General features: G+C 39.7%; 1 pseudogene; it reads left to right on the top strand.

Moving 5' to 3' along the window:
* The first annotated feature begins 6,816 nt into the window (after positions 1–6,816).
* On the top strand, positions 6,817–19,491 carry LOC130600553 (arylsulfatase D-like; annotated as a pseudogene).
* Positions 19,492–19,935: the final 444 nt, after the last annotated feature.

Below are 19,935 nucleotides of genomic sequence, written 5' to 3'. Positions count from 1 at the left end.
TGTGGAGGTACTAGGTTGAATAACTGATGATGTGTACTTCTGGTTGTAAATGAAGTAATATTTTTAGCTAATAATAAAACTTGAGAACTCTTCAGTGGTGATAAAGTGCAAGACTGTACTTCCTTTTTGTCTTGAAAATCATCAGCTCTAGTAGATGCTAGGGAATCTACAGTTGCTTGCAGTGATTCTTTGCCTGGGGAAGAGTCCTGTTGAGAGTAACTTCGTACTGTGACATGTATTCAGAGCCCCCTTCGTCTGTGCAAAGACTAATCAATCCATAGTAGTAGTATTTTAAGGTAACTTTGGGATTATATGAACCAGAATTTATATAGTGAGAAAGGTTATTAGTGTGAGAATGAAAAGCAATCTTGAAATAGAAATGTTTTGCTGAGAAGCATCTTCTTCAAGTCAAGGGCTTTTCAAGTTATTTCAACTCCTTAGGTGAGAATCGTAAAATTAGCTTTAATTGAGCTCCTTTAGGTAGATTAGAAAAAGGTGTCTTATGAAGTGTGTCCTGGACAAGGTACTACATAGTTTATAACAGACTGTTGCTCTGATCGTGTTTACTGTGAACTGTTAAATTTCGGCTATTACTCTGTGGAGTCCCACAACTTGTGTTTCTTTACAATACTTTTCTTTCTTTCACTTAAGGTATGCAGTCATGATTGTATTATGCTCTGCTTAGAATGATAATTGAACAATATATCACCTTGCAGAAAATACATGCTCTGTTTGTCTGACTTCATTTTCTAAATAGTGGCTCTATCTCAGCAAAATCAATGACCTTTCCCAAGACTTGTATTTTCTCCAGATGAATTTATGAGATAATTAATCTTTTACTGTCTTTTGATTAAGCTCTTGTTCTCTCAAAGCAACTTTTCTCATTCTTGAATCATTTATATGACTCCATTAAAAATCATGTCATCATTGCTCTTTTCCCCCTGCTTTTTTTTTTTATCCCTCCCTGACTGTGAGCCCCACACCATTCTAAAGTTGTTGCTCCCTTTGTACAAACTCTTAGAAAAGTAGTCTAAGGCACCAGGCTCTTACACAGGTGTAACTTACCAGTGAAATCTAGAAAGAGCAGATTTCTTGAACAGAAGTATGCTATAATCTCATAATGTTGCTTTTCCCTAGATGTGCACTGAGTACAATAATATCACCTTGAATAATTCTAAGGCAAGTACAGGCACCAAATTTTATAGTTTAGTAAGACTTTTTTCAACAGTTGAATGCTTGTGCCAGTGGTTTCTAACCTGTCCTCTGAATGTCATTGTCAATAAAGCTACAAGACCTTGTAAATAGCTTGTCAAAGCTATTTATTTACGAAACAAAAAGTCTTGTAAATAAAAGTGACATATATTGTATACAGTGACCTATAATTTCCTAATGTTTTGCACTTACATGATGCATTAAGCAGATGTTGCAAAAATCACTTAGTGATAATAGCTGCCAAATGATTTTTAGGACTATCTCAACTACATACTTATTTAATGTCTTCATGTATTTAAACAATAAGATCTGTCTCTCAGGTAGAAGTCTCTTTCTATGCCTTCAACATTACAATTTCCAGAAATAGAATAGCTTTCTAAGTAATCCTGAAAATTTTTATATCTATGTATCTGCATGTTTTATGTCCTACTTCTTTCAGCCCTATTGCTTTCAAGAATTATCAGTGTTTAGTAGCTAAACTCATGCATTCTTCCTTCATGTATTCCTGAAAGATGATCACTTTGAGCTTTAAAAATGGTTATTTTATAATATAAAGTATTGTTAGATAGCAGCTTAGGATATAGACTTGAAACTGTAAGCAGTACATTACCTGAGGAGAAATTTGTCCTTGACCCTATCTTAATCCACAAGCAGGATTACCACAGGGATCAGCAAATATCCAGCGTTTAGCACTATGGGAAAACAAAGTGCTAGGATGGGGCTGCAGACATGAGTAAAAGTAGATTTCATCATTCTCTTGTTTTCTTTTTGGTTTGGTTGTTTGTTGGTTGTTTGTTTTTTTTTTTTTTTCTTTTTGATGTGACAGGGGTGGAAAGCACTACTCTTGTCCCCAACTTGGAAAGAATGCCCAAGTGAATGACGCAGGTTGTCAGGGTCTGCTTATTTCCAGGGTCCTTTAGAGGCCTTCCTGATGCATCTCTAACTGAATGTATTCCTCTGGAAGGACCAGTATAATGCCCTGTAACTCTTGAGAGGTGGAACACTGGCAACAGAATATTCTTCTTTCCTTAAAATGAGTAATCCAAGTATACAGATAAAAATTATCCAAGTACAGAGACGAAAATTACCCACAGTGCTTCTAACTCAAGGTTCCACCACAAAGCTCTGTGCCAGCTGACAGAACTTTGGGCTTACTTGATTGGATGTGGGAGATCTAAATGATGAAAATAAATAGGTATGGAGAAATGCCAGCAGCAGTAATGCCTGTCAGTTCCTCACTGCAACACAGCCTGGGGCAAACTGGTGGAATCCCTCTTGATGGTGATGGTTAGAGGTAAAGGGTTGAAACAGGGCTCCCAAGAGAAACGGGTAAGTTTATTGCTGACACACTTCAGAAAGTCACAAAACTCCACTAGATCCATTCCTCACTTGTCCAGAATGCCTTAGGGAGGACTTTATAGCACCTAGTGAAAGATGAATATCTATAAAGGAAAATTAGATGTCTAATTTGAATTCTAAATGCAAAATCAGTCTGCATGTTGGGTGGACTGTCTCTCACCTAACTTCATGCAACATCCCTGAGGCAGGGAGATGCAACTGGTTTTGTTTGTGTTGGATAGAGAACAGAGAGACTTAATTATCACAGTTACTCAGAAAGGCAGAAAATAAAACCTACTATATGCTGTCACCACTGATTATTTTTATTTTTTTCTCCCAGTTTGATGGTAAAACTGGTGCCAAGTAGTAGTTGTTTTGACTCTTGACTACCTGAAGTACTTAATGTACGCTGTTGGATAATGTGGAGTGCCTGCAAGATATGTTTGGCTTTACGTCTTGTGTGGAACTCTGCTGGCTTCAGGTTGGGCTACTGATGTAGAGTTTGGCAGGAGCAGCCCAGTCTCTGCCAGCAGAGAGTGAAAGGCCCCGAGGAATGACCAGAGCTGTTTCTCAGGGATGGTGTCCAGCAATAGGTACCAAGCACTGCAGTGGAATACTGGGTCAAGAAGGCTCCCTCCTAATAAGACAACATTTGCCAGGCTGCTGCAACAAGTCTATACGACTGGGCTCATAGGTAAGGGAAAATGTTTTAGTGTGACCTTGAAGGGAATTCATGTAACCAGCTCATGTGATCACTCAAAATGGTCCGTTCGTCACTGATACAAATCCTCTCAAAAGGTGGGGGGCAGCAGGAGGCGGAAACGCGGGATGAAAAGGAAAAATCCCTTTTAAGATGAGTAAAAATACTGCAGTCTAAAGAGTTTTAAGGCAATGGTAATATTAGTAAAGAGCACCGAGAACAGGAAGAATTAAAAACTGTCTCATGTTTATAATGGGTATTTATTTTGCTTGGCCTAAGATTTTTCAAATGTTGGTCCACTGTGAGAGTTTTCTAATGTAGGAATTATTCCAAAAAAAAACGTCTTCAGTATTCCATTTCTCTTTAGGTAGCAAAAGGCAGAGGAACGAAAGAGAATGGAGAAGGAAAAGAACAAAGTTTGTACCCACAAAGCACAAGCATCTCATAGATGAGGCTGTTAGGTCCCAAGGATATATGGTGGTTATTTCTTCAGATGAAGCCAAAATGCAAAGGTGTCAGGGAAACACTGTCCCAGAGCACTTTCCTGCTGTGGCTTTGATCAGACCTCAGCAGTTTCAAGATTCATCATTCTTTTGCCAAATACTTAAAAAATCAACATGGAAAATCTCTTCCCTTCCATTTGCTTTTATTACTGTTAAGTATCAGACACTCCGCGATGGATCTCTTCAAGTAAATTGGTAGGTAGGGTAAGCACTGTGTCCCTTAAAGCCAGAGGGTTTCGGGCTGGCTGTACCAAATGCATTGTCATCTCCAAGTGCTGGAAATAGATGTGGCTTCATTGAATCATGAGCTAATGAACTGTAGTCTTCTTGGCCTAGTCTGTAATTACTCAGCAATCACATAACCCAGCAAACCTCAGCATGCTTTGATTCAGCATATTTTCTAAGCAGACAACATCTTCTGTCTACTTGCTCTGTTTTGGCCAGGGATAAAGTGAAATGTTGGTTTATATCCTTTTCTCCATTTTATATGGAGTAGAGGCATGCTTGAGAAATCATCTTGCTGAGTCTGGCGATCAAGATGTTTGTTAACATTGGCTAAAAATTTAGGGGCTCTTACAGTTATCTTCTCTATGTTAAAATGAAGTTGTGAATTGAAAGTTTGGAAAGGAATCTGTTAAAGAAGCCAATGAGTTATGGCACTTTAATTCCCTGATCCTCAGTGAAAGCAAATGAAAACCCATCCTTATGTGACCCTTTCCACCTCAGTAGCTAAGCATCTTGAATATTTCTCTGTTCATTCCAGAATCATTCAGGGATCGCCCATTATGGTATGACATTCACCTGACCAAACACTGGTTTCACCCAGCATCTTTGTGTGTATGGAAATGTGTGGATAATCTTGAAAAATGGATTGACTTACCTAATTACCAAACAGGTATGAACAACACTAGCTTAGGCTCTATTTGAGTTGTCCACCTTAATGTTCTCTTTTTTTTTTTTTATGCTTTAAAACCTTAAGAAAAATGGCTTCAAGGTATAAACAGTGAATCTTCAATGATCACTGTCACCATCCTCTCAGTCATGGTTTTGACTACTTTTATGGGATGCATTTTACGCTTCTAAACAGCTATCAAGGAAAAAACCTCCAAAGGCAGATTTAGCCTTCCGCTGAGCAGGCAGCAGTAAGAAATACAAGACTTCTACATAGAACTATAGATGTTTGTAATTGTGCCCCTATAGACTATCTCAGTATAGTAGTTTCAGTCATTACTGCTTCCTGTACTGCTCTGTTATCTCTGCAGAAATATTGTGGAGATGCTGAGCAACACAGAGCACATCTGATCTAGTAAGGGATCATCTTCAAGTTGTGAACAGCTTTTTGAACAGACCTGCACCTTTAGCTTTAGCTGAGTACTAATAAGTATCACAGACAGCGTGAAGTACAACATGTTGATGTGCAGAATACCTCTGCAACAGTTAGAAAGGCTTTTCTTCTCGGAAGGTGGTCCTGGTGCATGCTAATTTGGTGAAAGCAATTTTATTGCATGTGAGATGCCAATAAAAATGGTTTGGATTAATAATTGGCACTATTTCAATGCCAGTTCTGGAAAAACAAGGTTCATTTGAGAGTCATATTGGAAAAAGTCACTTGTAAAAAGGGATGTTGCTCATACTAGTTAAAAAAAAAAAAACCAAACAAACAAAAAAGGCAAACCAAAAATCCTGCAGCAATGTCATCCTAGCCAGGCTTTCTAAGGAGATGTTACTTTGCACTGAGGTTTGCAGTGAAATAGCAAAGATTTTAGGGCTTTGAACAGTATTAACAGCTGTATTTGTGTAGGAGTAGATGAAGCCAAAGTTTATTATAAGCATGCTCATAGAACTTTAGAGGTTTGATTTTAGTAAATGGAAAAAGGCTGTTTTAGTTTGTTTTGTGTTATTTCCCTCCCCCTGCCAAATACCCCTGGAAATATCTTCTTGCTCGGTCAGCCAGCTTTGTTGATTAATGCTTTTCTTCTTAACTCTTAGTGCTTTTTCATAAGGGTGACATAGAAGCAATTTCACAAATTTCTGTTTCTTTCAATATACATTCTTCACTACTGTAAGTTCACTCAGAAAGCTTGCCAAAGGTAGAAGGGACTACATAGATGCCAGTAGTGCTTTTAGTACTCTCATATCTGTGAAAAAAAAAAAAAAACAGATAAAAAGTGGTACTATATAACACACAATTACTCAAAAAGTAAGTTTTCGCTGGCAGAGAATTTGTTTGTATGCAGCAGGGAGTAAACAGAAGCTTCCTATGCTCAGGCACAGTGAAAAACTGGTTAGCTGCAGAGGAGGAAATACTGCAGGGCTTAAAATGCACAGATAAAAATGACCTCATTTCTGCCACTCTGTTACAAAGCTCTCTTTGTAACAGTGAAACGGAAAGAAAAATAAATTAAGAAAAGGCGGAGGAGGGAAACAACAGAAAAGTCCTGTTTAAAACTTAGTTCTGCTGAAGACAACAAAGTAATCACAGCTGTTACCTCTGTACTGGGTCAAGCATGCTGTGATTTGAGAATTTTTTTATTTTTCTTTTCAAGACCAATATCTTTGCCCCACAAAGCATAACAAGTTGGTAAGCAGACATACAAAACAAGTACTGCGGTAAAATAGGTATAGGTAGAAGTAGCCCAATATGACAAATTTTATCTTGTAAAAATAAGTTAATATAGGTGTAAGTTCAAGGAGGTCAATGAATAAAGAACTTCCAACAACCCTGCTTTTCCCTGTCACTGTATTGAATGAGTCTGATAGTTTAAGCTGCTTCATCTTTCCACCTTACTGACTCCTACTGAGTTTTCTAGAACACAATGTTAAATTCAGCATTCACTGTATTCCAGTAACTTGGAGAACTGAAATGACAGTAAATAGGTGAGATCTCCCCCAAGTAATTGCACAAGACCTTTGGAGTTATTGTAAGAGTTAAGTTCTGAAAGAGGGGGGAAGGACGCACTAAACTTTCAGTTCTTGGGGGTGGGCAAAGAAAATGCTGTCTAGATATCTTCAGTACAGGTAGGTCTACTCTGCCTGAAAATGTAACAAAGAAGAAAAGCCAACATGACAGAAGGGGGAGGACAAGCTAGTCCTGTTATCCTCTCTGGAAGGCTGGAAAAGCAGAGTGAGAAACAAACTGACAGGGCTATTATTGTCATTACTTAGAGCACCTCTTGTTATAATTGTTATTTATAGTATCTCTTCTGAGGCATTGAAATAGAGCAGATAGAGACACAAATCTGCCCAGAATTAACTGGATAGGGAAGCTAGCACAGGCAGTAGCCATGTTCTGCCAGTATTTCAAAAATAAACACTTTGTACTCTGCCTGGAATTCATGTAGAATCTGTGCAGCAGTTCCAGTTTGCTGGCAAGGATCCCAGATGGAGTCTGTGTTGCAGATGAAAGAGGAGGGATGGGAGGGAGGAGGGAGAGTGAGAGGAAAAGGAGCAAGTCCCAGCCTGCTTCCTCCCATGCACTTCTTAGAGGATTAGGACTGCTCAGCATGCCAAGGAGCAAAAGGGATTTCAGAACAAGAATAATTGAGATGAGGGTTAGTTTTGCACATTGTTAAAAGGGGTTGGCCTTTTCTGTTAGTCTTGATGGTCATTTATTTTGTCTTACTAGCATACAGAAGGGATTTCTGTAAGAAACTCTGCTGATATCTAGAAGCTCAAATTAGATTTATGAATTAAGTTGGTTTTATTCATTTAACAGTTAAGGAACCTGCACAAGCCCTAGGGGCCCAGTAGTGGATTCATCACATCCTAGTGAGGTTTTGCCAAACTCTTCTTTCTAAAAGGAATCGGCCTCTAACAGAAGAATGTCCATATTGATGTTTGAGGGCATTTTTTTAAACAAGTCCGTTTGTACTTCTACTTCCTCAGTAGAAAGCTCCTAAAATAACTTGCATTAAACCAGGAAGCACAGCCAATGGTATTAAAATCCAAGTATCTTTTAATACCACCACTATGCATTCCTGGTTAGAAATTCATAGCTTTCCTGAGGTGTTGGACAAATTCTCTGTCTAAATATCAAAGTGCCTGCTGTGACAGGCTGGGTCTGCTGCATGAATGTGTGGAGAGAATGTGGAAGGCAGCAGAGCTGTTGTACCAGTTTGGAAAGCTTATCAAATGTCCGGATCAGTCTGGCTCCTTTGCTCCACTACAGCTTCCAAAGTCTGTGATGGCTCAGCTGCTCAGTGTAGGCTGAGAACAGTTTCATTGCAATAGTTTTGGCTTAATCATGCACCTGAAGTCCATCAAATGCAATGCTGCTTACCGGTTGCTGGGAAAGCAGAGCTCTGTCTCCATTGTTAAAGCAGTGTAAAGACATTCCCATTACAGGTAAGGACCAGAACCATTTCTCCTTCTTCCTTCTCACAGGTTAATGCCTTCATTCACTTGCCTGATCATCACCTTAGCTCTGTCTTATGGAACCACAAGCTATGGTTCACTGAGGCTTCAGGGGAACTGCTGTCAGGCTGTGATTCTGAGGTACTGCTACCATACTGATCAAAATTTGAGATCCTAGTAGTGAGTCCTTTGTTTCACACTTATATAGCCTGCTTTTCAAAGCATGACGTTAGGCTTCTGGCCTTGTCTGCATTAGCAGTAAGATCTTGCTTCAAACAGCTGATGCATTGGCTAAGAGGGATTTTGCTGCTTCCCCATTAATCTCTAACTCAGCCAGTTGGCAGGGAGAATGAGGAGCTCTCAGTAGTGCCCTTCAGGATCTTGCCAACAGAAAGGGGAAGCATGACCAACCTTATCGAAAATAGTAGAATCAATTTTTTTTATTTTTTCTATTCTTGTTTTTTTTAGACCATATTGTCTCAGCCATAGGCAAACAAGCACCTAGATGTTATTTGGAAAACTCATCCATGGACCCCATGTTCTGACTCTTTTAATGCTATTTTTCCGTGAGGAATAACAACATCTGCAATTTTTTAGTCCTATGTCTCATCCTTTGAAACACATAGGGCAGGAATATACTCTGGCCAGTTTGGAATTTCTCTGACATTGAAAGGTAGCGGTAACGTTTATATGTACCAAAAAGGCAGAAAGACGTTCTCTCAGAGCATGCTGTATTTTTCCACTGGAGAACATGCTGATTTTGGAGGGGAAATAAAAACAAACGAAACAACAAGTCAAGATGGACCTTTTCAGTTCTCTGTTTAGAAGAGTTTATAAACGTGCTTTTAGTTGTTACAGCAAGTAAATATTGTTATTAGTTTCAATCTATTCCTTAATAGAGCAAACAGCATCTTTGTTCTTGTGCTGGTTTGAAATGAAAAGGCGTGGAAAAGTGGGCATTTCACATGGATGGGATAGTTCAGGTGCTTATCTCTTTTCACAGTGAAGGAATAAATGTCATCTCTAATTTATTTCAGTGTACAGCACAAAGATGAGCATATGCCAGTCCCTGATGGAACCAGTTTACTATGTACTTCTGCATGATTGTTTGCATGATTCCAGTGCCACGTTATCTCTTAGTCTGTGGCCATTCATGAGGAAAAGGAGTGCATTTCACAAGCCATTCTTTGTCCAAAGTGACTAGGTTTGCTCTCTATTTCAGCAAAGAAATTGCTTCCACTCATAAAATTTGAAAGTACTAGATGTCATCCAAACCTAAGGTTGTTACAGTCTCTTCCCAAAGAATTATACTGCCAGTATTAGTTTCCAGGATGGCTTTTTCTGAGGTAGCTTTGGTATTTTCTAAGCTCACAATAAGGGTTAGATTCTTTTCCTGGACCTTTTCACATGGAAAAGATGAAGGGTAACGGGCACAAGTTACTCTTGTGTCCAATCAGAATCTGTCCAAGAGGAAAATATTCCACAATAAGAATCAGCCACTGGAATAATCTCCCCAGGGTTGTGATGGAGTTTCCAATCTTGGACGCTTTCAAGATTTGGCTGGATAGGGACATCTAGTCTAGGCCATTTTTGCTTAGAAAAGTTGGCCCAGATGATCTGTGAGGTCCCTCCCAAAGTGGTATTCTATGAAAGATAATTTGTGGTTAAGTAAAAATGAGATCTTATTTTTACTTATCATTCTCTTGTTTGCAAAATGGTAAAAACCTTCCTTTCGGTAAACGTCAAGAGTTCTGTGCACGTATTGAGTAACTGGCACCTTTAACACTTGTTTAAAGCCACAGACATTTAGCCTTCTTTCAAAAATGTCCACAAGTCCCCCTGGAGACATTGGCAGCAGGGAACAGGCCAGAACTTGCAAAACTGCTTGTTGTGTTATCTGGCCCTGCTTGTCCTCACAAGAGCCCTTTCTGCCTTGTAGCGTCAGTTCAACAGGCTCTGCAAACATGTTTAGGAATGTAAGGACTATGTAATCAAGGCCCAGCAGTTATGCCCTTCTCTGTTCTAGCCAGCCACAGGCATTTGCAATATGATTACGGTAATGCAGGGCAGGTAATGAGCAACCTCACAGACAAGATCACCACAGCTACTGGACTCTGATTTTTACTTTTTAATTTTTATCTCAACAGAATGTACGTGGCCATCTGTGTACCTGTTTCATACAAGGGGAAACCAGAAAGTTTACCAGGGCAAACAATGGTAAGAAAAGACATTTGTTGTCTTTTAGGGTTGTGCTTGAGAAAATGCAAATTAATCTCTCTTCCCCATCACCTTATCCTCATGAACTCATCGAGAATCCAAGAGCAGCTAATACAGGATTAGCTATTTCTAACTCAAATCCTATTTGAAGGAATTGAAATTTGAAAGCACTTGACATACCTAGTGGTATTTCAAGGCTTTTTACCCTATTTCTATAGGACATGATAGAAGTTTAAGAGTATATATAGAATCATAGAACATTTAGGGTGGGAAAGGACCTTAAGATCATCTAGTTCCAACCCCCCTGCCACGGGCAGGGAGACCTCACACTAAACCATCTCACCCAAGGCTTCGTCCAACCTGGTCTTGAACACCGCCAGGGATGGAGCATTCACAACTTCCCTGGGCAACCCATTCCAGTGCCTCACCACCCTAACAAACACGAAAGAATTTCCTCCTTATATCCAATCTAAACTTCCCCTGTTTAAGTTTTAACCCATTACCTCTTGTCCTGTCACTACAGTCCCTAATGAATAGTCCATCCCCAGCATCCCTATAGGCCCCCTTCAGATACCAGAACGCTGCTATGAGGTCTCCACGCAGCCTTCTCCAGGATGAACAGCCCCAACTTTCTCAGCCTATCTTCCTATGGGAGGTGCTCCAGTCCCCTCATCATCCTTGTGGCCCTCCTCTCCACTTGTTCCAACAGTTTCATGTCCTTTTTATGTTGAGAACACCAGAACTGTACACAAGACTCCAAGTGAGGTCTCACAAGAGCAGAGTAGAGGGGCAGGATCACCTCCTTTGATCTGCTGATCACGCTGCTTATGATGCAGCTCAGGATATGGCTGGCTTTCTGGGCTGTGAGCGCACACTGAAGCTGGCTCATGTACGTTTTTTCATTGACCAACACCCCCAAGTCCTTCTCCGCAGGGCTGCTCTGAATCTCTTTTTTGCCCGACCTGTAGCTGCGCCTGTTTATAATACATAGTATGGTACATTTACTATGCATTTATCACATTGAGGTACCTAGTAAGCCGCTAGTAGCCATTTCATTACATATTTCATTTGTATTTTACTTAAGGTGAACATTTGTAAGCTGCCTCTTACAAACACATTCAGCAACTGAGAAGTGCTGAAATATTCTCAGGGTCTTCTAGGAAGAAAACTAAGTTTAATCCCGTTGCTGAAACCTTGATTTTGCAGATGGTCCCATGGCTGAAGGAGCACTTTCCAGATGCTCTGTGTAGCACACAAACTTCCTGTGCAAATTCAAATAAACTAATAAATAGGTAATGCTGGTTTTAGAAGACTCAAGATCTTCTGTAAGTATTCAGGAGCTCCATCTGCTGGCAGTATTTCATAGCTGTTTGCATCTATACTGAGTCCCCATAAGACTTTAATAGCTTAAAGACTACTATAAAGCTTACAAATGTTTTTGTAAAACTGTCTCTTTAATTTCGATTTCAGGAATTGCCTAAACACTTGGTTAATTTTATACTTGTTTCCAAGAACCTATGTATCAAATTCAAAGCCCAGTTTTTTACTGATACTGGATAATCATCTTGGTATTGGAGATGTCGGTTGTGATGGCAATGATACAATGAGGTAAGAATGTGTTTCAAAAAATAAATTATCCCTTCCTGGTGAATTTCAGTGAAACAAATCTGATGACACTTAGTATTAGAAAATACATTAATAATGGTTGGAACTAGATGATCTTAAGGTCCTTTCCAAACCTAACTATTCTATGGTTCTATGAATAATGGATTAGTTTAGATAGATCAATCTCTTTTCAAATCATGTACAAAATAAATGTTATACAGTAATTCCTGCTGGAGTAATAGTTGTTATTACTCAGCATGCTTGAGCAGCATTCTTGAATTTCTAATCTTTAGCATATCCAGTCAGAACTTTGCAAATGTCTGTACACTGCACTTGTCAGGCATATAATTTATAGTTTCCACAACTCCAGGGTTGAGATATGAAGGACTGAGACTAGGATTTAATATCATCTAACAATTCCAGTAGGCTTGTTTATGAAATGACAGCTCAGTTTATGTGATATATTTATCTCCAGTGCAGTCAACAATCTGTATATAGATTAGTTGATAGAATGATTGTGCATCTATATACATATATATGTATATCCTGCATTTAACCTATTATACTCTTGGAAATTGTGTTGTACTGCATCTATTAATGGATCATTTTTCACCATGTTGCATGAGCTTTAGATATGGGATAGACCTGAAATGCCTTCCCCTGCCAACCCGCCCACTCATTTTATTATAACAACACATGCATCCATGGAAAAATAATTTCTAAGTACTCAAGGTATCTCAAAAAATATGCAATAGAGCTTTTGCAGATAAACAGAGAGCTTTGTAAATTTGATGGTGAGGTCCTTGACAAAACTAGGAGTGGGATACTACAAACTTCTGTGTGATACATTTTTATCAGAGATGGGATTTTTCTCTTTAAGATCCCTAATACTGATGGCTTGACAAAGGTCAGAGTGAGACTTTCTCAGCACATTGCTATAGCTGCTGTCTGTACTCCAAGCAAAGCAGCTTTCCTGACTGGCAGATACCCTATCAGATCAGGTTGGGCCTCTCTCTAATGGATCACTGCAGTTTGTCTAGCCATTGTTGCTATTAAAAAACCCTTTGAATAAACCACTTTAAGAATCAGTTAATCTAAGGATTTGGGATCTCAATGATGGGCAAAACTAAAGATGACCTGATTTAGTGATAGATTTCTGTGAGAAAATCCCCACATAAAGCACACTCAATGTGGCTAGATGACAACAGAAAAATGGGTGAAAATCTAAACAGTGAAAAGCACACAGAGGTAGAAGCACAAAGAAACAAAATTGTGTCAACACTGTATGTTCAGTGGTATTAAGATTATATTAAGTGTAATATCTTTAGTATCCTGGCAAAATTTTCATAGCGAAGTGTGTCAGACCATGGAAGAGTTCTCCACAATTACAGTTTAAAACAGTTTTACTTCAGCCGTGTAAATTCCTGACAGAAAACTTTAGCCACCACATATGGCAGAAATAATTAGCGTAGCTCTTCTGGTGTGATTTTTGACTTACTAAAGGAGAAATGTAATCATGAACTGTACACTTCAGAAGTGGGTACCACTGACTCTGTAAGTCTTTTATTCTATTTAAGCTTCTTATATTTTTCACCCCTTTTCTTTTCCTTTAATGTTGTGTTTTATAGAATCACAGAACAGTTAGGGTTGGAAAGGACCTTAAGATCATCTAGTTCCAACCCCCCTGCCACAGGCAGCAGGACCTCGCAGTAAACCATGTCACACAAGTCTCTGTCCAACCTGACCTTGAACACCATCAGGGATGGAATATTCACAACTTCCTTGGGCAACCCATTCCAGTGCCTCACCACCCTTGCAGTAAAGAACTTGAAGCTTCCTTATATCCAATCTAAACTTCTCCTGTTTCAGTTTTAACCCATTATCTCTTGTCCTGTCACTACAGTCCCTAATGAAGAGTCCCTCCCCAGTATCCATACAGAATCATAGAATCATAGAATAGTTAGGGTGGGAAAGGACCTTAAGATCATCTAGTTCCAACCCCCCTGCCACGGGCAGGGAGACCTCACACTAAACCATCTCACCCAAGGCTTCGTCCAACCTGGTCTTGAACACCGCCAGGGATGGAGCATTCACAACTTCCCTGGGCAACCCATTCCAGTGCCTCACCACCCTAACAAACACGAAAGAATTTCCTCCTTATATCCAATCTAAACTTCCCCTGTTTAAGTTTTAACCCATTACCCCTTGTCCTGTCACTACAGTCCCTAATGAATAGTCCATCCCCAGCATCCCTATAGGCCCCCTTCAGATACCAGAACGCTGCTATGAGGTCTCCACACAGCCTTCTCTTCTCCAGGATGAACAGCCCAAACTTTCTCAGCCTATCTTCCTACGGGAGGTGCTCCAGTCCCCTCATCATCCTCGTGGCCCTCCTCTGGACTTGTTCCAACAGTTCCATGTCCTTTTTATGTTGAGGACACCAGAACTGTACACAAGTCTCCAGCCGGCCATTGAGCCATTGACCACAGCCTTTTGCGTGCAGGCATCCAGCCATTTTTTTATCCACCGAGTGGTCCATCCATCAAATTGATGTCTCTCCAATTTAGAGACAAGGATGTCGTGTGGGACAGTGTCGAACGCTTTACACAAGTCCAGGTAGATGACAACTGCTCTGCCCTATCCATTAGCTCTGTAGCCCCATCGTAGGGGGCCACCAGCTTGGTCAGGCAGGATTTCCCCTTAGTGAAGCCATGCTGGCTGTCACCAAGCACCTTGTTGATTTTCATGTGCCTTAGCATGCCTTCCAGGAGAATCTGCTCCAAGATTTTGCCAGGCACAGAGGTGAGGCTGACTGGTCTGTAATTCTCTGGGTCATCCATTTTCCCCTTCTTGAAAATGGGGGTTATATTTCCCTTTTTCCAGTTGTTTGGAACTTCACCTGACTGCCACGATTTTTCAAATATGATGGGCGGGCAGTGGCTTAGCAACTTCATTCTCCATCTCTTTCAGGACCCGCGGATAGATTTCATCAGGTCCCATGGACTTGCGCACATTCAGGCTCTTAAGATGGTCTCGATCTTTGATAGCACTTCAGGTTTTGATAGAACTTCAATTGTAATGCCTAATGTCCAAACACAGCCATCTTAGTGTCATTTGTAGACACACTAGCATAGCTGAGGCATCTGCTATGTAGGGCTTGGAGGAAACATCGTTCTGGGGGTCAATCAGAATCAATCTGGGGGCATACTAAATGGCTTATAAAAAGGCTCTATGCTTAGGTAACTGAAGCCTATGCATTAGCACAAACAATCTGAGAAGAGTGAAAATCTGAAATCTTGCTTCTTTTATTTTAAAGACTGCTATTCTTCCCTAGGCACGGCATCCTGCACTGACCGGTGGGCTCTCTTTTGGTAAGGGGTGTTCTGGAGGGCTCCCAACAAATGAAATTGCTTTTAGCAGGATACTGCACCAGCAAGGTTATTCTACAGCACTTGTAGGAAAGAGACATAGCAATTTGCTGCCTTTCTATTGTTTGCTATTCAAATGAAGCTGCTGCTGTAAATATTTTTCTTTGCCAAAATGTCTAGGATCATTTGAAGTGGAATTTCTTGTATGCATAACTTTCAAAATCAGCAGGGTTTTCATAACACCATCCGCAAGCCCCAGTGTCAGCACAGCATATCTGAAAAATCCAACATGGAGATATATGGAATATGTAGATGTACACTCCAAACACGAACAAATGCAAAGGAAAGAATCTTTTTTGCCCAGTACACATTGGTTTAGGAACAACAGAGATGTTCACTGATCCATTATGGTAGAAACATGTTGTCTGGTACCCAGATACCACATTGGTCTTAAATATATCTGGTGGCTACATTTTCTGCTTATTGATACATCCTGTTTGTTGTCACAGTTTAGCTCTAAAAGTAGTTTACTTCTGAAAATGAGACTCTGACAAGGAACAGCTGAAAGAATTGCATTGACTTCAGTGGGAATCTGGTCAGAATACAAGTCCAAGAAGAACAATTCTATTCACTCTTTGCTAAATTTGTCTGAACAGCAATTAAAGGCTGGGTCTTTCAATCACTTGTCATTTTTAAACTCTTTGATGTAAATGATGTCATGCGCTTAATTGTAATTACCATGATTTTCACACCTCTACTTGGCTGCGGCACACTGAGGTGTTATTTAGCTCCTAAACTGAAGTCAGCCTTTGTGATATGCTGACTTCACAACAGCTTGTGCAAAGTGGTGAACTTTCCCTAGCTCACTGCAGTCTTCTATTGCTTATGCTGTAAACTACATTCAAATACATAAGTGTAGAACTGGTTAGCAGTTCTCAGAAGTTATTTATCTAGGTAACAGTCCCTAAGCCTATCCAGCCTTCAATGTCAGGATAATGACACTGCTCTGTAATATGACTTCATTAAGGTTGATCATCAGCGTATGACATACTCTGATATGTCCAATTGTACTGGGTAATTGGAATGGCCTACTTTTGTTACTATTTCAGGATGAATATAGACACACAGAGCCAATATGTACACCTTCTTCTCGGAATCTGTTCCTTGATTGTGAAGGTCAGATAGAATTTGTGCATAAATTATTTCATATTTTTGTGCTTAGCTGCTTGTTTTGGCACAAGGGTTTCTCCCATCAGGTGACCCATTAATGTGAAAAATAATAAGCATCAATTATTAGAACTTCTTATTCAGGGAAGCCTCTGAGCTGGACCACTGCCCTGTGAGGAATTTTACCAGATAAGTGAGGAAAAACAGCTGTTCTAGGCAGACAAATTGCCAATGCACAATTGTTCCCTGAGTTTGTCCCCATTCCAGACCAGGTCCTCCCTTGGCTGCACCTTAAGCAAGGAGTGCAGCCAACCCATTAGGCGTACAGGCAGACACACCCAAGAATAATGATGCTGGATTGAAGATCTTTGTTTTATATTTTCAGGGAAGTGGCATATGGGTCAGAACTGCAAATCCCACTGTGATCACTGCCATCACCCTTTAAATCACGGCTTTGATTAATTTTTATGGCATACCTCCCACCCTTCTGAATAAGCGTCAAGACACAGGTGACCATGAACTGGCCAAGTTTTCAAGATACATATTGGCTTTATACTCAGGTGATCATCCTTTCAGTGCTTACTCTTTTGATTGGAAAACTCACCAATTTATTCTCAGTAAAATGGAAAATAATCGTATGTCTGGCCATCTGTGGTGTTCTGTATTTCATCTCCCAGTTCTCCAGCTATGGTTTCACTAAGTACTGGAACTGCACCCTGACGAGAAACCACGATATCACTGAACAACTGATAAACCTAGAGAAAAAAAAAATAGTTTTAATATGCTGAAGGAAGCAGTTTCATTCATTGAAAGGTAACAAAAAATTGTATTGCCTTTTTAAGGATTTTTAGAAATAATATCATGACTGAGTCATACACCACTAGGTTAGGCAGCTGGCATGTGCTGAGCTACCTGTCTGGATGCTGGCAAGTACTGTTCTCCTTGCTTCTGAGAGTCTGTCACTTTTGGCTATGAACTTTCCCAGTTATTTAATGTTCTACACATGTCTAATTTGGAACAAGAAAGAGAAAAGGCCCATTACTATCTTGGTCTTGATACAGAATCAACATCTTTGAGGGGTGTTTTAATCCACTTTGTCTCCCAAAACCTCAAAACTGCACAGATGTCAAAATCAAAAATTTTTGATTTAGACCACAAAAATAATTTTTATTGTGATAGTCACTACAATATCACTGTTATACTTTGAGTTGAGTGAGTTAGCAGAGAAATTACTATTTTCTTTCATTTCACAACCAAACATAAAAAAACTTCTTCTTGTTGTTTTTCTTTTACATGTTCAAAACCCTCTCATTACCACAGAGAAGTTTCAGGGAAGAAGCCAGCATGGCCTAAATGGAGATAATGTAGAGCAGATGAACTAGATGGTGGGTAAGTGGCCATCTTGAAGAAAATCCTTCATTCATTTGAATGTGAAAAAGAATGTAAAGGGGTTGTCACAGAATTCGCTTTTTGCCTTGTACACACAGTTAGCTCCAGAGGATGCCAGACCACCACCACACCTCTTTGCTTTGGGTTTGTTTTTTGTTTTTTGTTTTTTGTTTTGGGGGGGGGGGGGGGTGTTGGTTGTTTTTTTGGTTTCTTTAAGATGAAGGCTCAAATTTCCTTCAGAGGATCTGTTCTTTTTCTTTAATGGACACACACCTGTGCTGTAGCGTTGAATGCAGTCAAACAATCAAACGTGCTTGATCATGCTGTTAATCAAAATGTATGACATTCATCCAGCTCTGTCTAGTCTCAGAAGATCAAAGTGGTTCTGATGATATTACATTATACAGTGGCTGATTTGTGTGCTTGTTCATTTTTATCAAATAATAATCTTTGAAGCATAAGCCAGAATTCTTTCTTGGTCAAAAGATCAAGTTAAAAAGCTATGGAGTTTCACTTGATAAACTGCGTGAAGTCAGTACATCATGAAGACTCACTGCAGTCTAAATCCAGGCTCTGAGTGCCAATTAGGTTTTTAAACCTAAGCCTCACTTTGTTGTTCCTTTTTGCTTCAACAAGAGGGAGCTATGGAAGCTGTTCTTGGTGAATATGTTTGATGCAGAAGCTGACGAGGACAAGCAATCAAAGATAAATCACATTCTGTATATCATTTGATGTTATCAGTACTGAAGCATTCCTTATGAAGTTAGGTTTGAACTGCAGTCTGAAGTTTTTGTCACTGGCATCAAGAGAAGATTTTGGTTGGTAGTGTGCAGCCTCATCTCAGAGTCTCTTTTCAGTTCCTGGTGTGACACAGCAGTTTTGGATGATTAGGAATCTAGGCACCACTATTAAGCACTACTTAAGTGTGCACTACTTTCAGGATGCTTGAGGCTACACAACAGATACAATCCTTGACTCAGGGAATTTACAGCATAAAGCTGACAGTATTCTGAGTACTTTGAATAAAAGGATCATTCGTTTATATTATTTTACAGTTGTTTTGGGGTTTTATTTTTCTGGGTTTCTAGACATCATGAACAAATTTTGGACACTTTTAGCAGTTTTCCATTGGGCTCTTATTATTTCTCTAATGTAGGATTATACTTTGCATTGCTTGTGGTATCTCATAACATAACTCATTCAGGTTAATAGAAAGACTTGGTCTTCCTGAAGTTTGAGTCAACACCTAAGAAAAGTCTGACTGCATTTCTGGATATAATTTTGATGTTTTGCTTTGTTTATAGCCAGACTTCTGGATGTTATTGACAAAGAAGGCTTGAAGAATACCACATTTCTTCATTTTGACTCTGATCATGGAGGATTCCTGGAGGCTCACAGAGGAAATTCTCAGTTGGGTGGGTGGGATGGGATCTATAAAGGTAATTTTGGTAGTGTGTGCATGCATAAGACTTCCTCTTAAGAAAATGATAGAATAAGATACATCCAGACAGACCATATTTACTAAACTATGTGCTGGGATGATAATCTTGGATTGCAGGGTTGAGGCAAATTCAGGACATCAGTGATTCATCTTTCAGTCCCCAGAGACATCACTTTGACCAAAGCTACTCCTGACAGCTATATTTTCTAACCTATTCTTTAAACACCTTTAATGATTTCCCAGATAATCCAGTTTTCATTGTCTCTGCAAGTGAAGTTTTTATCCAATCCTACCTTGGATTTCCTTGCTGCAGTTTAAGCAACAGATCTTGCCCTATTCACCAATCCGCAGAGAACAGATTCTGTTATATTCCCCCCCGGTTCATCTTTTTTCCTTGGACTCCAGTAGTACACTTGTACCCCCTTTTAGTTCCACATTGCCTTTAAGACTACTAAACCTTGAAAAGCCACTCTGACAGCTTTGGCAGCTTGGCACTTACTGTGTAAGAAAGCATGAAAACTGCTCCCATTAGTTATTTCCCTACAGAAGATTTGGGTGCCTTGACCTTGCTCAGCATCAAAATGCACATTGTCTAGTTCTAAATTACTTAATAAGCCATACAAGCAATGTGTGATACATCTG

Source organism: Pezoporus wallicus, unplaced genomic scaffold (genome assembly GCF_028554395.1).
Source record: "Pezoporus wallicus isolate ANWC-B61680 ecotype Strahan unplaced genomic scaffold, APGP_CSIRO_Pwel_v1 contig_2372, whole genome shotgun sequence".
NCBI classification, from domain to species: domain Eukaryota; kingdom Metazoa; phylum Chordata; class Aves; order Psittaciformes; family Psittacidae; genus Pezoporus; species Pezoporus wallicus.
This window is presented reverse-complemented; position numbering and strand designations above follow the sequence as displayed.